Here is a 14688-nt window from a genome sequence, read left to right as displayed (position 1 = left end):
GTCACTTAATCAAATCATATCAGTGGCATTTTTTAATTGAAGGTGAAATTAAAAAGTATTCAGATCCACATTTTCTTTACTGCCTGTCTATTATGGGTTGGAGATTATCCAAAGCAAGAACAATACCAAGGAGGTGAATGTTAACAGAGACCGTTCTCCCTTCACATGATCCTGTCTTATCCGCAAACATCACTTTGTATTGTGCATGGATTACCTAAAGAACACTGACCTACAATAACTATATGTAGATGACTAGATATATAAGACATCCACATCAGGGGGAGGTGTATGTGGCTGGATTGTGCAGTGTGGTGGGTGGTGAGTATGGTAGGGTAGTGGGTGGTAGAGATACGGTTGATAGAGAATTTCATGGGTGATATCAGTATTTCTTTCAGAAAATAAGCAAAATATCTACTGAACAATGAAAGGAAAACATTTCCTGTTACTTTCTTTTGATTTTCCCAATGAGCCCAATGAATTCCCATGTTAAAGAGAGGGTTACTTTCTTGTTAAATCTCAAGATCAACTCTCCATCACCAAAAACAGATATCTAGAAATCAAATTTCTCTGACCAAATGATCTCAGTTTGGAAAAAGCTAAAGTATGAAGATAGTCAGGAAGTGGTGTTAGGTAAATTGAATGGATTAAAGGCCGATAAACCCCATAGGGCCAGATACGCTGCATCCCAGAGTGCTTAAGGAAGTAGCCCCAGAAATAGTGGATGCTTTAGTGATAATTTTTCAAAACTCTTTAGATTCTGGAGTAGTTCCTGAGGATTGGAGGGTAGCTAATGTAGCCCCACTTTTTAAAAAGGGAGGGAGAGAGAAAACGGAATTACAGACCAGTTAGTCTAACATCGGTAGTGGGGAAAATGCTAGAGTCAGTTATTAAAGATGGGATAGCAGCACATTTGAAAAGTGGTGAAATCATTGGACAAAGTCAGCATGGGTTTATGAAGGGTAAATCATGTCTGACGAATCTTATAGAATTTTTCGAGGATGTAACTAGTAGTGGATAAGGGAGAACAAAGTGGATGTGTTATATCTGGACTTTCAGAAGGCTTTCGACAAGGTCCCACATAAGAGATTAGTAAGCAAACTTAAAGCACACAGTATTGGGGGTTCAGTATTGATGTGGATAGAGAACTGGCTGGCAGACAGGAAGCAAAGAGTAGGAGTAAACGGGTCCTTTTCAGAATGGCAGGCAGTGACTAGTGGGGTACTGCAAGGCTCAGTGCTGGGACCCCAGCTATTTACAATATATATTAATGATTTGGACGAGGGAATTGAATGCAACATCTCCAAGTTTGCGGATGACACGAAGCTGGGGGGCAGTGTTAGCTGTGAGGAGGATGCTAGGAGGCTGCAAGGTGACTTGGATAGGTTGGGTGAGTGGGCAAATGCCTGGCAGATGCAGTATAATGTGGATAAATGTGAGGTTATCCACTTTGTTGGCAAGAACAGGAAAGTAGACTATTATCTGAATGGTGGCCGATTAGGAAAAGGGGAGATGCAACGAGACCTGGGTGTCATGGGGCACCAGTCATTGAAAGTAGGCATGCAGGTGCTACAGGCAGTGAGGAAAGCAAATGGTATGTTAGCATTCATAGCAAAAGGATTTGAGTATAGGAGCAGGGAAGTTCTGCTGCAGTTGTACAGGACCTTGGTGAGACCACACTTGGAGTATTGTGTACCGTCTTGGTCTCCTAATCTGAGGAAAGACATTCTTGCCATAGAGGGAGTACAGAGAAGGTTCACCAGACTGATTCCTGGGATGGCAGGACTTTCATATGAAGAAAGACTGGATAGACTTGGCTAGTACTCGCTAGAATTTAGAAGATTGAGGGGGGGATCTTATAGAAACTTACAAAATTCTCAAGGGTTTGGACAGGCTAGATGCAGGAAGATTATTCCCGATGTTGGGGAAGTCCAGAACTAGGGGTCACAGTTTAAGGATAAGGGGGAAATCTTTTAGGACCGAGATGAGAATTTTTTTTTCACACAGAGTGGTGAATCTGTGGAATTCTCTGCCACAGAAGGTAGTTGAGGCCAGTTCATTGGCTATATTTAAGAGGGAGTTCGATGTGGCCCTTGTTGCTAAAGGGATCAGGGGGTATGGAGAGAAGGCAGGTACAGGATACTGAGTTGGATGATCAGCCATGATCATATTGAATAGCGGTGCAGGCTCGAAGGGCCGAATGGCCTACTCCTGCACCTATTTTCTATGTTTCTATGTAAGGTGCGTGGTGACATAGGCAGTGACGCACGGTCGCGAGCAGCGCCCCAGAATTTTGGGATGTACTAAATCTTTGCGCGCCATCTGCGTGAAGCGCAAATGACGCCCAAGTGGGACAGGGCCTTAACTCCTTGACCAAGCATTTTATCATTCCACTGCATTTCAAGTGTTATACCAGTTGTACATAAACTGAGTTTCCAGTTTGGGGAGGCAACAGTGCAGCCAAGCAACAGTCACAGACTACTAACTTGGTCAGCCTTGGTCATATTGAATGGCGGTGCAGGCTCGAAGGGCTGAATGGCCTACTCCTGCACCTATTTTCTATGTTTCTATGTTTCTGTAGGCATGCCAAGAAAGATTTCCAATCTCGTGCAAGCTAAATGCAGCTTTGCTTTGACATTGTGCTGCATTGTTCTTCCAAAGATGCAACAAATGCCCGCAACATTAGGCAAGGAGGTTCTGTACAATAAAGATAGATTACCTGAAATTTTGTCTGCCTGTGCGGAGGTGATTTTGAATTGGAAGATTAAATGTGTTGTTTCTGATGATCCAAAATATAAGCACAGGAATAATAAAACGCGCTGCACAAAATGAGCCTTATTGCAGTTGCTGTATGCATTAAAGGTTGAGAAATTATTTGTTCACTGCAGAATGTAGGGATAGGATAGGAACGGGATTGTAAAGAAGATTGTGGACAGGTGAAGATTCGAGAGTCAAGAGGGTTGGCTGGGCTGATGATCAAGGTAGGATGTGGGGTGCCATTGGATCATTGGAGGCGATTGTTGGACAGACCCTAGAGGTTTGGAATTGGGAGCTCTAGGGAAAGAACAAGGCTCAATCTTATACTTGGGAAGTGAGGCACAAAACTTGCCGCAACCTGAGAAATATGTTACTTATTTACAAAGAAGTAATAAATACAAAAGAGATTTTTGAAACAAAACAAAATCTTAACAATCAACTAAGAAGTGGCCATCAGGACTTATTTTAGATCTGATTACAGTTCTCGGTTAGTTGTAAATGATGAGCTGCTGGCTTCGAAAGAAATGATGGCAGGTGGGTACCAGTTGTGACTTTCGATCTCTCGATCTGTTTTAGCAAAGTTCATCTTTCACACAAAGTTGAGAGTGTATCAAAATCCACTTCACTGCCTAACACTGCCGTTCATTCATGTTGTGAGATGCTGGTATGAGACCAGAAGTGGTGAAACACCTGAAAGTTTGGAATGAATGGCAATGGACACAGATTACAGATAAATTTGTGATGAGAGGTTGTGGTGAACCGAGCAGAGGCAGTGGTAAGAGTTAGAGGTAACAAGATGTGGCATTTAAAGGTGCATTTTAGTTTCTGAGTTGTCTTTCTTTTTGCCGAAAAATGTTGATTCCCTTCTTTCTGACCTTGTTCACTTGTGGTGGCTGATTGGACTACTTGTAGGACAAGATCAAGGATCCTTACTTAAAATTCCTGCTGGTAACCACAATGGCTGTCATTACCATTGCTCTTGACTGGGCATCTCAAAAGCCCAGTAAGTTCCTCCTACTTTCCAACCAAATCTCCACAAAGGGCATTCATACAACCGCCAGAAAACCCAGAGGGGAATTTTCCCAATCTTGTGCCCTTGTGTGTGATTTGTTTGAACTATTACCCTTAGCTTCTACTCCAGTCACAATACACCTACCTTTTAAGGAATAAAAACAGAAAATGCTGAAAATATTCTGTGGAGAAACAAACAGTTAATATTAAAGACCAGCGATCCATCATCGAAACTGGAAAAGTGAGAAGATAAATAATGCAAGGGCATCCCATTCCTGGGATGATGTTTTTTTTTGTATGAGGACAGACTAAACATACATCGCATGTTCTTACTTAAGATTAAGGAAATTAAAGTTGATCTCATTGAAGCTCAGAAACTTGAAAGAATCCTGGAGAAGGTGCGTCGATGATGTTTTGCAAGGTTCAGGTGACCAGTTGGAGGATTGATGATTCAGAATAGAGGGAACACATCCCTTCATGCAAAGGCTGGTGAGTTTTTGGCATTCTAAACCCATGAGGAATATGGGGTCTTATTTGCTGAGTTGTTTTAAGGTGGAAATAATTAGATTTATTAGATATTAATGTAATCGAGGGACATGGAGTTAGTGGAGGAAAGTGGTGCTGAAGTAAAAGATCAGCCATGATCTTGTTCAAGGGTGGATCATGAGTTAGCTAGACTACTGCTGCTTCTTTTGCTGACGCTTTAGTTTCTTACAGTGGAAGTGGAGGCATAAGAATGAAAAGCCCAAACCAACAGTCTGAAAGAAAGATAGGCACAAAATGCTGGAGTAACTCAGTGGGACAAGCAGCATCTTTGGATGGAAGGAATGGGTGATGTTTCGGATCGAAACCCTTTTTCAGGCTGAAAGAAAGGTCTGCCAATAGGGAGAAAGATCATTGTGACTGCAGAAATGATCTGTCCAATATGAGAGGGTAGAAATGCCAGTCTGACAGATAAAATGCAGAGTCAGACTTCAAATGGAGGGTCTGTCTTGAAAGATGGGGAATAAATTTAGTCCTAGATGATGTGACCAATATTTACAAATGTGCACATAATGAATACTAGATATATGTGCATAAACCATATCCTGCTTTAGGTAGCGAAAAATGCGGGAGAAATTCAGCAGGTGAGGCAGCATCTATGGTGCAAAGGAAATAGGCAACGTTTCGGGTCGAGACCCTTCTTCAGTGATGTGAGGGGGGGGGGGGGGAGAAGAAGAAAGGAAGGTGGAGACAGTGAGCTTAGGGAGAGCTGGGAAGAGGAGGAGAAAGCCGGAATACCTGAAATTGGAGAAGTCAATGTTCATACCGCTGGGGTGTAAACTGCTCAAGCGAAATATGAGATGTTGCTCCTCCAATTTACGTTGGGCCTCACTCTGGCCATGGAGGAGGCCCAGGACAGAAAGGTCGGATTCAGAATGGGAGGGGGAGTTGAAGTGCTGAGCCACCGGATGATCAGGTTGGATATTGCGAACCGAGCGAAGGTGTTGTGAGAAGCGATCGCCAAGCCTACGCTTGGTCTCACCAATGTAGAGCAGCTGACACCTAGAGCTGTGGATGCAATAGATGAGGTTGGAGGAGGTGCAGATGAACCTCTGCCGCACCTGGAAAGACTGCTTGGGTCCTTGAATGGAGTCAAGGGGGTAGGTAAAGTGGCAAGTGTAGCATTTCCTGCGGTTGCAAGGGAAAGTGCCAGGAGAGGGGTGATTTGGGTGGGAAGGGACGAATTGACCAGGGAGTTACGGAGGGAGTGGTCTCTGCGGATAGCAGACAGGAGGAGATGGGAAGATGTGGCCAGTGGTGGGATCCTTTTGGAGGTGGCGAAAATGTTGGAGGATTATTTGTTGTATGTGACGGCTGGTAGGGTGGAAGGTGAGGACAAGGGGGACTCTGCCCTTGTTACGAGTGGGGGGATAGAAACATGGAAACATAGAAAATAGGTGGAGGAGGCCATTCGGCCCTTCAAGCCAGCACCGCCATTCATTGTGATCATGGCTGATCATCCCCTATATAGAAACATAGAAAACATAGGATGGGGAGTGAGAGCAGAGTTACGGGGTATAGAAGAGACCCTGGTGAGAGCCTCATCTATAGTAGAAGAGGGGAACCCCCGTTCCCTGAAGAATGAGGACATCTCCGATGCCCTGGTGTGGAACATCTCATCCTGGGTGCAGATGTGGCGTAGACAGAGGAATTGAGAGTAGGGGATGGAGTCCATTCAGTAAGCAGGGAAGGGAAGAAGTGTAGTCCAGATAGCCATGGTAGTCAGTGGGTTCATAGTGGATGTCGGACAGTAGTCTATCACCTGCGATGGAGATAGTGAGGTCTAGAAATGGTATGGTAATATCGGAAATGGTCCAGGTGTATTTGAGTGCAGGATGGAAGTTAGTTGTGAAATGGATGAAGTCAGTGAGTTGTGTATGGGTGCAGGAGGGTGCACCAATGCAGTCGTCAATGTAGTGGAGGGAGAGTTCGGGGATAGGTCCCTGGTACGCCTCGAACAAAGATTGTTCGACATACCCTACAAAGAGGCAGGCATAGCTGGGGCCCATTCGCATGCCCATAGCTACGCTTTGTATTTGGAGGAAATGGGAGGAGTCAAACGAAAAGTTATTAAGAGTAAGGACCAGCTCTGCTAGGTGGAGGAGAGTATCAGTAGATGGGGATTAGTTGGTTCTGCAGTCGATGAAGAAACGGAGGGCTTTGAGACCCTACTAGTGGGGGATGGAGGTGTAGAGTGACTGGACGTCCATGGCGAAGATGTTGGAATGGGGGTCTAGAAAACTGAAGTCCTGGAGTCGACAAAGAGCATGTGAGGTGTCTTGAACATAGGTAGCGAGGGATTTAACCAGGGGGGATAGGATGGAGTCGAGGTACGTGGAAATCAGTTCGGTAGGACACGAACAGGCAGAAACAATGGGTCTGCCAGGACAGTCAGGTTTATGGATTATGGATTTTGAGGAGAAGGTAAATTCGGGCCGTGCGGGGCTGGGGAATGATGAGGTTGGAGGCTTGGGAGGGCAGGGAGCCGGAGGTGATGAAGTCTGTGATGGTGCTAGAGATAGTGGCCTGGTGCTCGGCTGTGGGGTCATGGTCCAAGGATAAGTAGGAGGAGGTGTCTGAGAGTTGGCGCGTGGCCTCAGCCTTGTAGATATCAGCGCGCCAGACTACCACGGCACCCCCCTTGTCGGCAGGTTTGATCATCCTGTCTGGGTTGTTGCAGAGTGAGTGGAGGGCTGTACGTTCAGGGGGGGAGAGGTTGGAGTGAGAAAGGGGAGTGGAGAAGTTGAGGCGGTTGATGTCCCGCTGGCATTTAAAAATAAAAAGGTCTAAAGCCGGTAGATGGCCATGAGGGGGAGTCCAAGAAGAGGGGGTCTGCTGGAGATGGGAGAAGGGGTACTCACTAGGGGGTGAGGAATCCTTACCATGGAAAAATGCTTTGAGGCGGAGGCGGTGGAAGAAGAGGTCCACATCGTGGGTCATGCAAATAAATCTTAACAAATTAAACTGTTCACTGGATTTTACAGTGATCGTTACTGCTTTCCACTTTCTGGATTATTCCTTTTCATTTATTATTATTTCTGGTGATGTTAGTTTTGTAAACTATCATTTGAGAAACAACTTTTAATCTACTCCTAGTTTATCTTTTCCAGGCTTATGGTTTCAAAAACATGTTCAACTATATGGATGTCAGAAATTCTATTTCTACAAGCCACAAGAGTGAAGACTTCAGGCTGATCAAATAAATTGTTCTTATCCTTCAGTTCCCAGGGCTGAACAATGCAGTAAGAATTTGAATATGTAGAATTTGGATTTTGATGGAAATGACTTGGAGGTTTAACTTCCAACTTTCCAAGCTGCTTAATAAACTACATTTTCTCCTGTGTGTTGTTCAGACCTCTGTTATGAACTGTTATTGATTGTTTATTTTACAAAATTGATCAGATTAAGCAATACTGTTTAATCTATAGTTTAGGTCTGTCAAGTTTATTTTAGAAATTCATTGATTTATTTTGGGGATAATTTTAATTACAGATACATGCAGCAGACCATATCATTATTTTCAAAAGGATGCTGGCTTTATAGAATCCCTTGGTGAAGTAAAGAAGCATATCACACTGCTCAGGCATTTCTTTGAAATATTTCCATAGCAGTGGATATTCATGCAAAGATCAAACCTTGCAAAATGAGGCCAACATGCCAATCAGATATGTTCTTCCAGTATTTTCAATGGAGCATTAGCATAACTAATGTTTTGGGGTGGATGTGTAAAATATACCTGGAGCCAAAAAGGAAATCTGAACATACACACATTGTCCTTTATCTGTAATTGGTTAACTCCTGCAGTTTACAAGGCTAGTGATTGGGTTGCTCCTACTTCTGTTTCCCGAAAGAATAGCTGCAGTTACACCAATGTCCAATAGGGTCTCCCACAAAAGTCACAAGAATGGTTAAAATCGAGTTTGAAATGGCACCAGGATGTTTTATACATAGAAAGAAAACTAAAATGGAAGCCACATGGGACTTGCCCGATTTGGGGCATCTGTTTGGTGCAGAGCATCTAGAGAAGGTTATCAGCCATTAAAGGTGCACTACCCACGGCAGTAACAAAACAGCAGTACACACTCTGGCTGCTATAGAGGAGAAAGAGACAGAGAATGTATATTTACTCACACTAATATGTAAGTAGCGATAAGTAAGAACTGGACAATATAACCAACTGTTCTATATATGGCTACAATGTTGGACACTCTCCTCCTATTGATTAAAAGGCCCAAATACAGATTTCCCTAGAGCATATGAGTGCAGTCAATTGCTGTTTATACTTGCAGGAAGTCAGAAACTCTGGCAAATCCTAGTTACTTACTTCACTGCAAATGAAGTTGATTAAATAATTTATTGGATGAAACCAATGCCTGGATGCATTCTCCGATTCAGCAATGAGCAGCAAATTAGCAGACATGAGGACAGATGTGCTGCAGCCATTTAAAAAAGATCCTGTGGAGAGTAAGTTGAGATTCAATGTGCACCAATGTGACCATAACCTCCAAAGAGGGAGCATACCAGATGCAGCAGTGTGGCAAATGTCTTCCCTCTGAATGTCAAATATTTCGATGATGACGGTGTTGGAACACATTGCTCATCAGCTAAGATGTAGTGTTCCTGAACTCTGTGGGAGCAAACAATTTGCTGGCGTGTGTGTCTGTACCTCCTGCTCTAAGCTTCCCCATCCAAGCTGAGTGAGCAATCATAGTCAAATCAACGCTTCCAGTAATGGAGTGCCACTGTCCTGTCATCACTATGGCACCTATGAAACAGGTATTGCAGCAGTTAAATATTGTAAAAGGCATACACTGTCAGTTGCAGCACAACTTGTCGATTTCGAAAGGTGTTTGAACAGCCTCGCTAGTCAGATATTGCATTGTCAACAGAGTGTCCCTGTTAATATAAGGAGCAGCATAGCAACAGAATGTTCTCATAGTTCTAGCAAAACTGATCCATGATGCATGTAGGTTAATATTTACAGCTCCAACTTATGCAAAGAGTATAGATAGATTCTGGGGAAATATTAACATCATTTGCTGCACGCCAGTCTAGTTTAGTTTCGAGTTACAGTGCGGAAACAGGCCCAAATCTGCACCGATCAGCGATCCCTGTACATTAGCACTATCCTACACACCAGGGATAATTTTCAATTTTTACCCAAGCCAATTAACCTATGAACCTGTACGTCTTTGGTGTATGGGAGGAAACCGGATAACCCGGGAAAAACCCATGTGGACACAGGGAGAACATACAAACTACATACAGACAGCACCCATAGTCAGAATCAAACCTGGGTCTCTGGTGCTCTAAGGCAGAAACTCTACAGCTGCGCCACCATGCCGCCCATTGGAAAGTATCTAGAATGCTGACAAGAATAATGCATCAAAGCGCTCAGATAAATGTTGTGACTAGTACATTTTGTCCGCTAAATAATCTTCAATCTGACCAATTCTGGGTTAAGAAATGAGTCAGATAGCACCCTCATGATACACATCTGAGATTGATGAATCATGATGGTTCATTCTTGAATTCAAGTTTAACTGACTTTCTAACCATGCCTATGAATTTGCTCAAAAACAAAATGCAACATTACCCATTACTGCTCAGAAAATGAAAATAAAATCACAACCACTGGAAATATGAAATAAAAATAAAAATTTCTGGAAACACTCTGCAGGTCAGACAGTAACTATCCACAGATGCTGCCTGTTCTGCTATGAGTTTCCAGTAGTTCCTACACATTTTCCATTTTCCATTATTCCTCTTTCATTCAGCAACGATCTAATATTTTATTATATGTGTCAATTATTAACTCTAAAGGTTCCTCATGGTTTCAGAATTATTTGTGCAAATTAAGGTTTATCCTGCATCCTGTCCTAAATTATTGGGAATGTTGTGTATTAAAATATTTTTGCACTTACACTCAAATGTACCACAATTATCATTATCTAGTTCCACCAACTCTAAAGCCTGTCCCATGACATCCATTGTTTTGCCCTTTTCTAACCAACAATCTTTACTGTCTCCTGGTCTATCCCCCTATGTTACATTATGCTGCAGTAATGCAATTAAAGGCCTTAATGGCTCCCATATTGGCTGTAAAGAAAATTAGAATGAAGTGGTTGTGTAAATGATGTTTGCAGAGCAATGAAGATACAACAAAAGGGCAGACAACTGTGAAAGAAGGCAAGTGAAGGTAGCGAAATGTCATAAAAAGGTGTTGCTCAAATATAGCTCAGAATCAAAAGCAAATAAAACTAATATGAATTGGAAAAATGGGCAAGAAACTAGAAGAGGAGCTGAGAACTGATGTTGCAAAGCTTTAGCATTCAGTCCAGGTGCATTCAAAATACACATGAGAAGGAGATGCTGTTTCTAAAGCCCAGACTGAGCTCTGTGCATGAACTTGGTCCAGGAAAGGTCAATATGGAAATGAACAAAGTTGAAATGGCTTGCCCCAGTGAGGTCAGGATCAATTCTACACAAAGAATCAAAATGTTTTACAAAGTATCCAGAACAGTGTGTGGGCTGTCTGTAAAAGGAGGAGATACTGTTGTGAAATGTGAATGAAGAACATTGAACTTCTGCAGCACATAGACAAAATGTTAGGGAACAGGCTAATAAATATTTCCTGTTTGTAAGTGGATTTTTAAATACATTTGTCTGTTACTTGTATCTCAGAGTTCAAATTGGACATCATGCCACCTTCCACAGACAGGTTCTTAAGCTCATTCCCTTTTTTCAATTTCTGATCGTTATTCATGGTCTTGTCCATTGTCTCATGCAGGATTTGTCATGTTTGAGGCAGACAGAATGTTTAAACCCATCTTAAGAGTTTTCCTCTTTACAACTCAAATCATAGGTGAGGATTCAGCATGGATATCTGTCAAATTACACCTGAAATGAAGCAGAGAAATCCATGGAAAGTTAGAAATAATGTTCTTTATTGTGATATTACCGCCCTCTGAGAACGTTATTTCCTAGTAACAATAGTGATAATGTGTAAATAGATGACTCTCTTCTCTTCAGAGAGGCTCAACACACAGAGCGAGTAATTACTTGGAGATATTCTTTATTTGCTGACAAGCATTCCATTCTTCAGACACAATGAGTAAGAGCTGGTAAGATGCAGAAGTGATGGGAAAAGCCAATGGAAGAATTAAAATCCTCGGAATAGTTTAGTGCCAGTCTTTTGCCAGATCAGTGTTTTCAGTTCTACCAAGACTACATCCATCAACTAAAGGATTCAAAGGACTATTATTGTCACATGTACCAATTAAGGTACAGTGATATGTGAATTACCAGTGAAGCAATTTTATTGATGTGCTTGACATTTGTAAGAAAGGGCCAACTATATGGTCTTGAACTCAATACAGTCCAGTAGACTAGGAGCTTCAGAAAAACAATCTTGCTCATCAATGAGGCCACCAGTTACATCACGGACTAATGACTGTATCTCTTCCAACAAATAGTGCAGATTATTTTTGTGGTGGAGAACATGTTGAACAATGTTAATAACAACTTTAGATTAGTGAAGCCAAAAGACGGTCTTTTAGGAAGGAGATGAGGAGAAATGTATTTAGCCCGTGGGTGGTGAATCTGTGGAATTATTTTCCACAAAGGCTGTGGAGGCCAAGTCAGTAGATATTTTTAAGGCAGAGATAGATAGATTCTTGATAAGTGTTCTTGATAGATAGATAGATTCAGTCTGAAGAAGGGTTTCGGCCCAAAACTCCATTGATGCTGCCGCACCCGCTGAGTTTCTCCAGCAATTTTGGCAACCATAGATTCTTGATTAGTACAGGATGGGGTTAGGAGGGAGAGATAAATCAGCCATGATTGAATAATGGAGTAGACTTGATGGGCAGAATGGCCTAATTCTACTCCTATTCCTTATGACTATTGCATATTCCAAGAAGATCATGAAATTCTTGAAAGGTTGAGACATTTTGCAGATAACTTCACTGGAATAGGCATAATTGATAATGTCAAAATCATAATTTATTATCATAATGATTCAATGATGTGCAACAAAAGGAAAGATAATCTTACCATAGCATATTGTATATTCACCTTACATGGGAAAGCATTTGCATTCAATGAGGCAAAGTTGAGGATAATTTATTGGGTTTGCAAACTTGGCTGATTCTATTGGTAGGATCACAACAAAGTGTAACAAATAAGAACTAATTCATGATATCTCATAAATTATGAGAAAACGATAGAAAGGGTAAATGTTTATGCTCAGTTGCTGTCACTGTGTACTTAACAAAATACTGGTTGTGCATTGTACTTTGACTCTGTAAATTGTTTTTGCTGACATCAATTCCACAAGCAAAGTACAACCTGCAAGATCAACCATATGAGAAGGAGAGTTTTCTATCAAAGATTTTAAATCAGCTTTTTCCTCCCTGTAGCACACTCATTAAATGTATGATGTGTTTCCATTCTTTATGTTCCATTTATCCAAATTTACCACATCGACCATGCTGTTTGATCAGCAGAGTTTCTTTGGTTCCTTTATTTTAAGACCATTACAATTCTAACTGTAAGGTTACAACACTGAGCACATTTACGTCATTGTGAAGCCATTTCAATTTTCTACCGGCACCAGACTGACAGAATAACTTCAGCATCAGGGCAGTGTAATGAAGTTGAGCGGCTGCCAAGGGGTTTATTTAATATTATTTCTCTTTGACACTATAGGGAGTGTAAATTCATACTGATACTGACCAATTCAAAACACTTATGTCACAGAGGGAGTGCTTCAATGTTTTTTTCAAGCCATCTTTCAATAAGGTATTAACGTTTCTGCTTTCTCAGATGGATGGAAAAATATTCAAGGAAACACTTACAAGAAGACTTACAGTACATTGTGAGCAGTTTTGGTCTCCATGTCTGCGGAAGGATGTGCTGGTGTTGCAGAGGGTTCAGAGGAGGTTTACGAGATTGATCCCAGGAATAATTGGATTAATATCTAATGAGCATTTGATGGCAGTGGGCCTGTAATCTCTGAAGTTTAAAAGGATGAGTGGGAATCGCATTGAAACTTACCGAACAGTGAAAGGACTGGGTAGAGTGGAAGTGGAGAGAATGCTTCCACTCGTGGAAGAGTCTAAGACCAAAGGTCATAGCCGCAGAATAAAAGGACGTACCTTTAGGAAGATGAGGAATAATTTCTTTAGTCAGAGAGTGGTGAATCTGTGGAATTAATTACTACAGAAACTGTGGAGGCTAAATCAATGGATATTTTTAAGATAGAGATTGACAGATTTATGATTAGTACAGGTGCCAGGGATTACGGGGAGAAGGCAGGAGAATGGGGTTTAGAGGGAAAGACAGATCAGCCATGACTGAATGGTAGAGTAGACTTGATGAACTGAAGGGCCTAATTCTGCACCTATAACTTATGAACATGAAATAAGAGCAGGGATAATCCCTCTGGAGCCTTGGGCATTGTTTGCTCCTCAAGTATGACCACAACAGACAATCATTGTTTGTTTAGTCTGAAGAAGGGTTTCGGCCCGAAACTTTACCTATTTCCTTCGCTCCATAGATGCTGCTGCACCCGCTGAGTTTCTCCAGCATTTTTATGTACCATTGTTTGTTTAATCCTTGTTGTATGTTGATAGGCTACAACTTTAACACGATAGTGATGAGCAACAAAGAAAAAAATACAATTGGCACCTTGTGGTGTTTGAAGATGATAGTATTTGTTTCCCTTCTTCTCTTTGCAAGCCAGCTTGGATGCTGCATATTGAAATAAAACTTTAAAGTGGCCAGGATACTGAAGTATTCTGATCTGGCTTTCATTGTGCATTGGACAATATGCCAGACAACATGTGCACAAATGCTGAGAATACAGGGTCCACTTCTAAAATATCAGCACTTCATAAACAGTAGTGTGACCTTCTGTTCACATTGAGAGATCACAGGAGTGAATCATGATGCATTCTCCAGGAATACCTTTTGAGGCAATTGGTGGTTTGATGGTTGTAGGTAATAAGCTGCTCCTGAACGTGAATGTTACAGTTTTCAGGCGTCTATACCTTTTTCCCCATGGCAGGAGTGAAATGAGAGTGTGACCAGGGTGGTGTGGGTCTCTGATGATGCTGGGTGTATTTTTGGCACAGCGATTCCTTTAGATCCCTTCGATGATTGGGAGGTCAGCACCTGTGATGGACTGGGCAGTAGCCACCTCTTTTTGTCATCTTCTTCACCCCTGACATTAAAACCACTTGATTTGTTTAGTTTAGTTTTGTGATACAGCATGGATCACACTGGTGCTATCTTATCCCAGTTTCATATCGAATCCATACACACGAGGAGCAATTTACAGAAGCCAACAATCACACCTGTCTTTGGGACGTGGGGGGA

The sequence above is a fragment of the Amblyraja radiata genome, chromosome 12 (assembly GCF_010909765.2).
Source record: "Amblyraja radiata isolate CabotCenter1 chromosome 12, sAmbRad1.1.pri, whole genome shotgun sequence".
In the NCBI taxonomy this organism is placed as follows: domain Eukaryota; kingdom Metazoa; phylum Chordata; class Chondrichthyes; order Rajiformes; family Rajidae; genus Amblyraja; species Amblyraja radiata.
Note: the sequence above shows the minus strand (reverse complement) of the source record.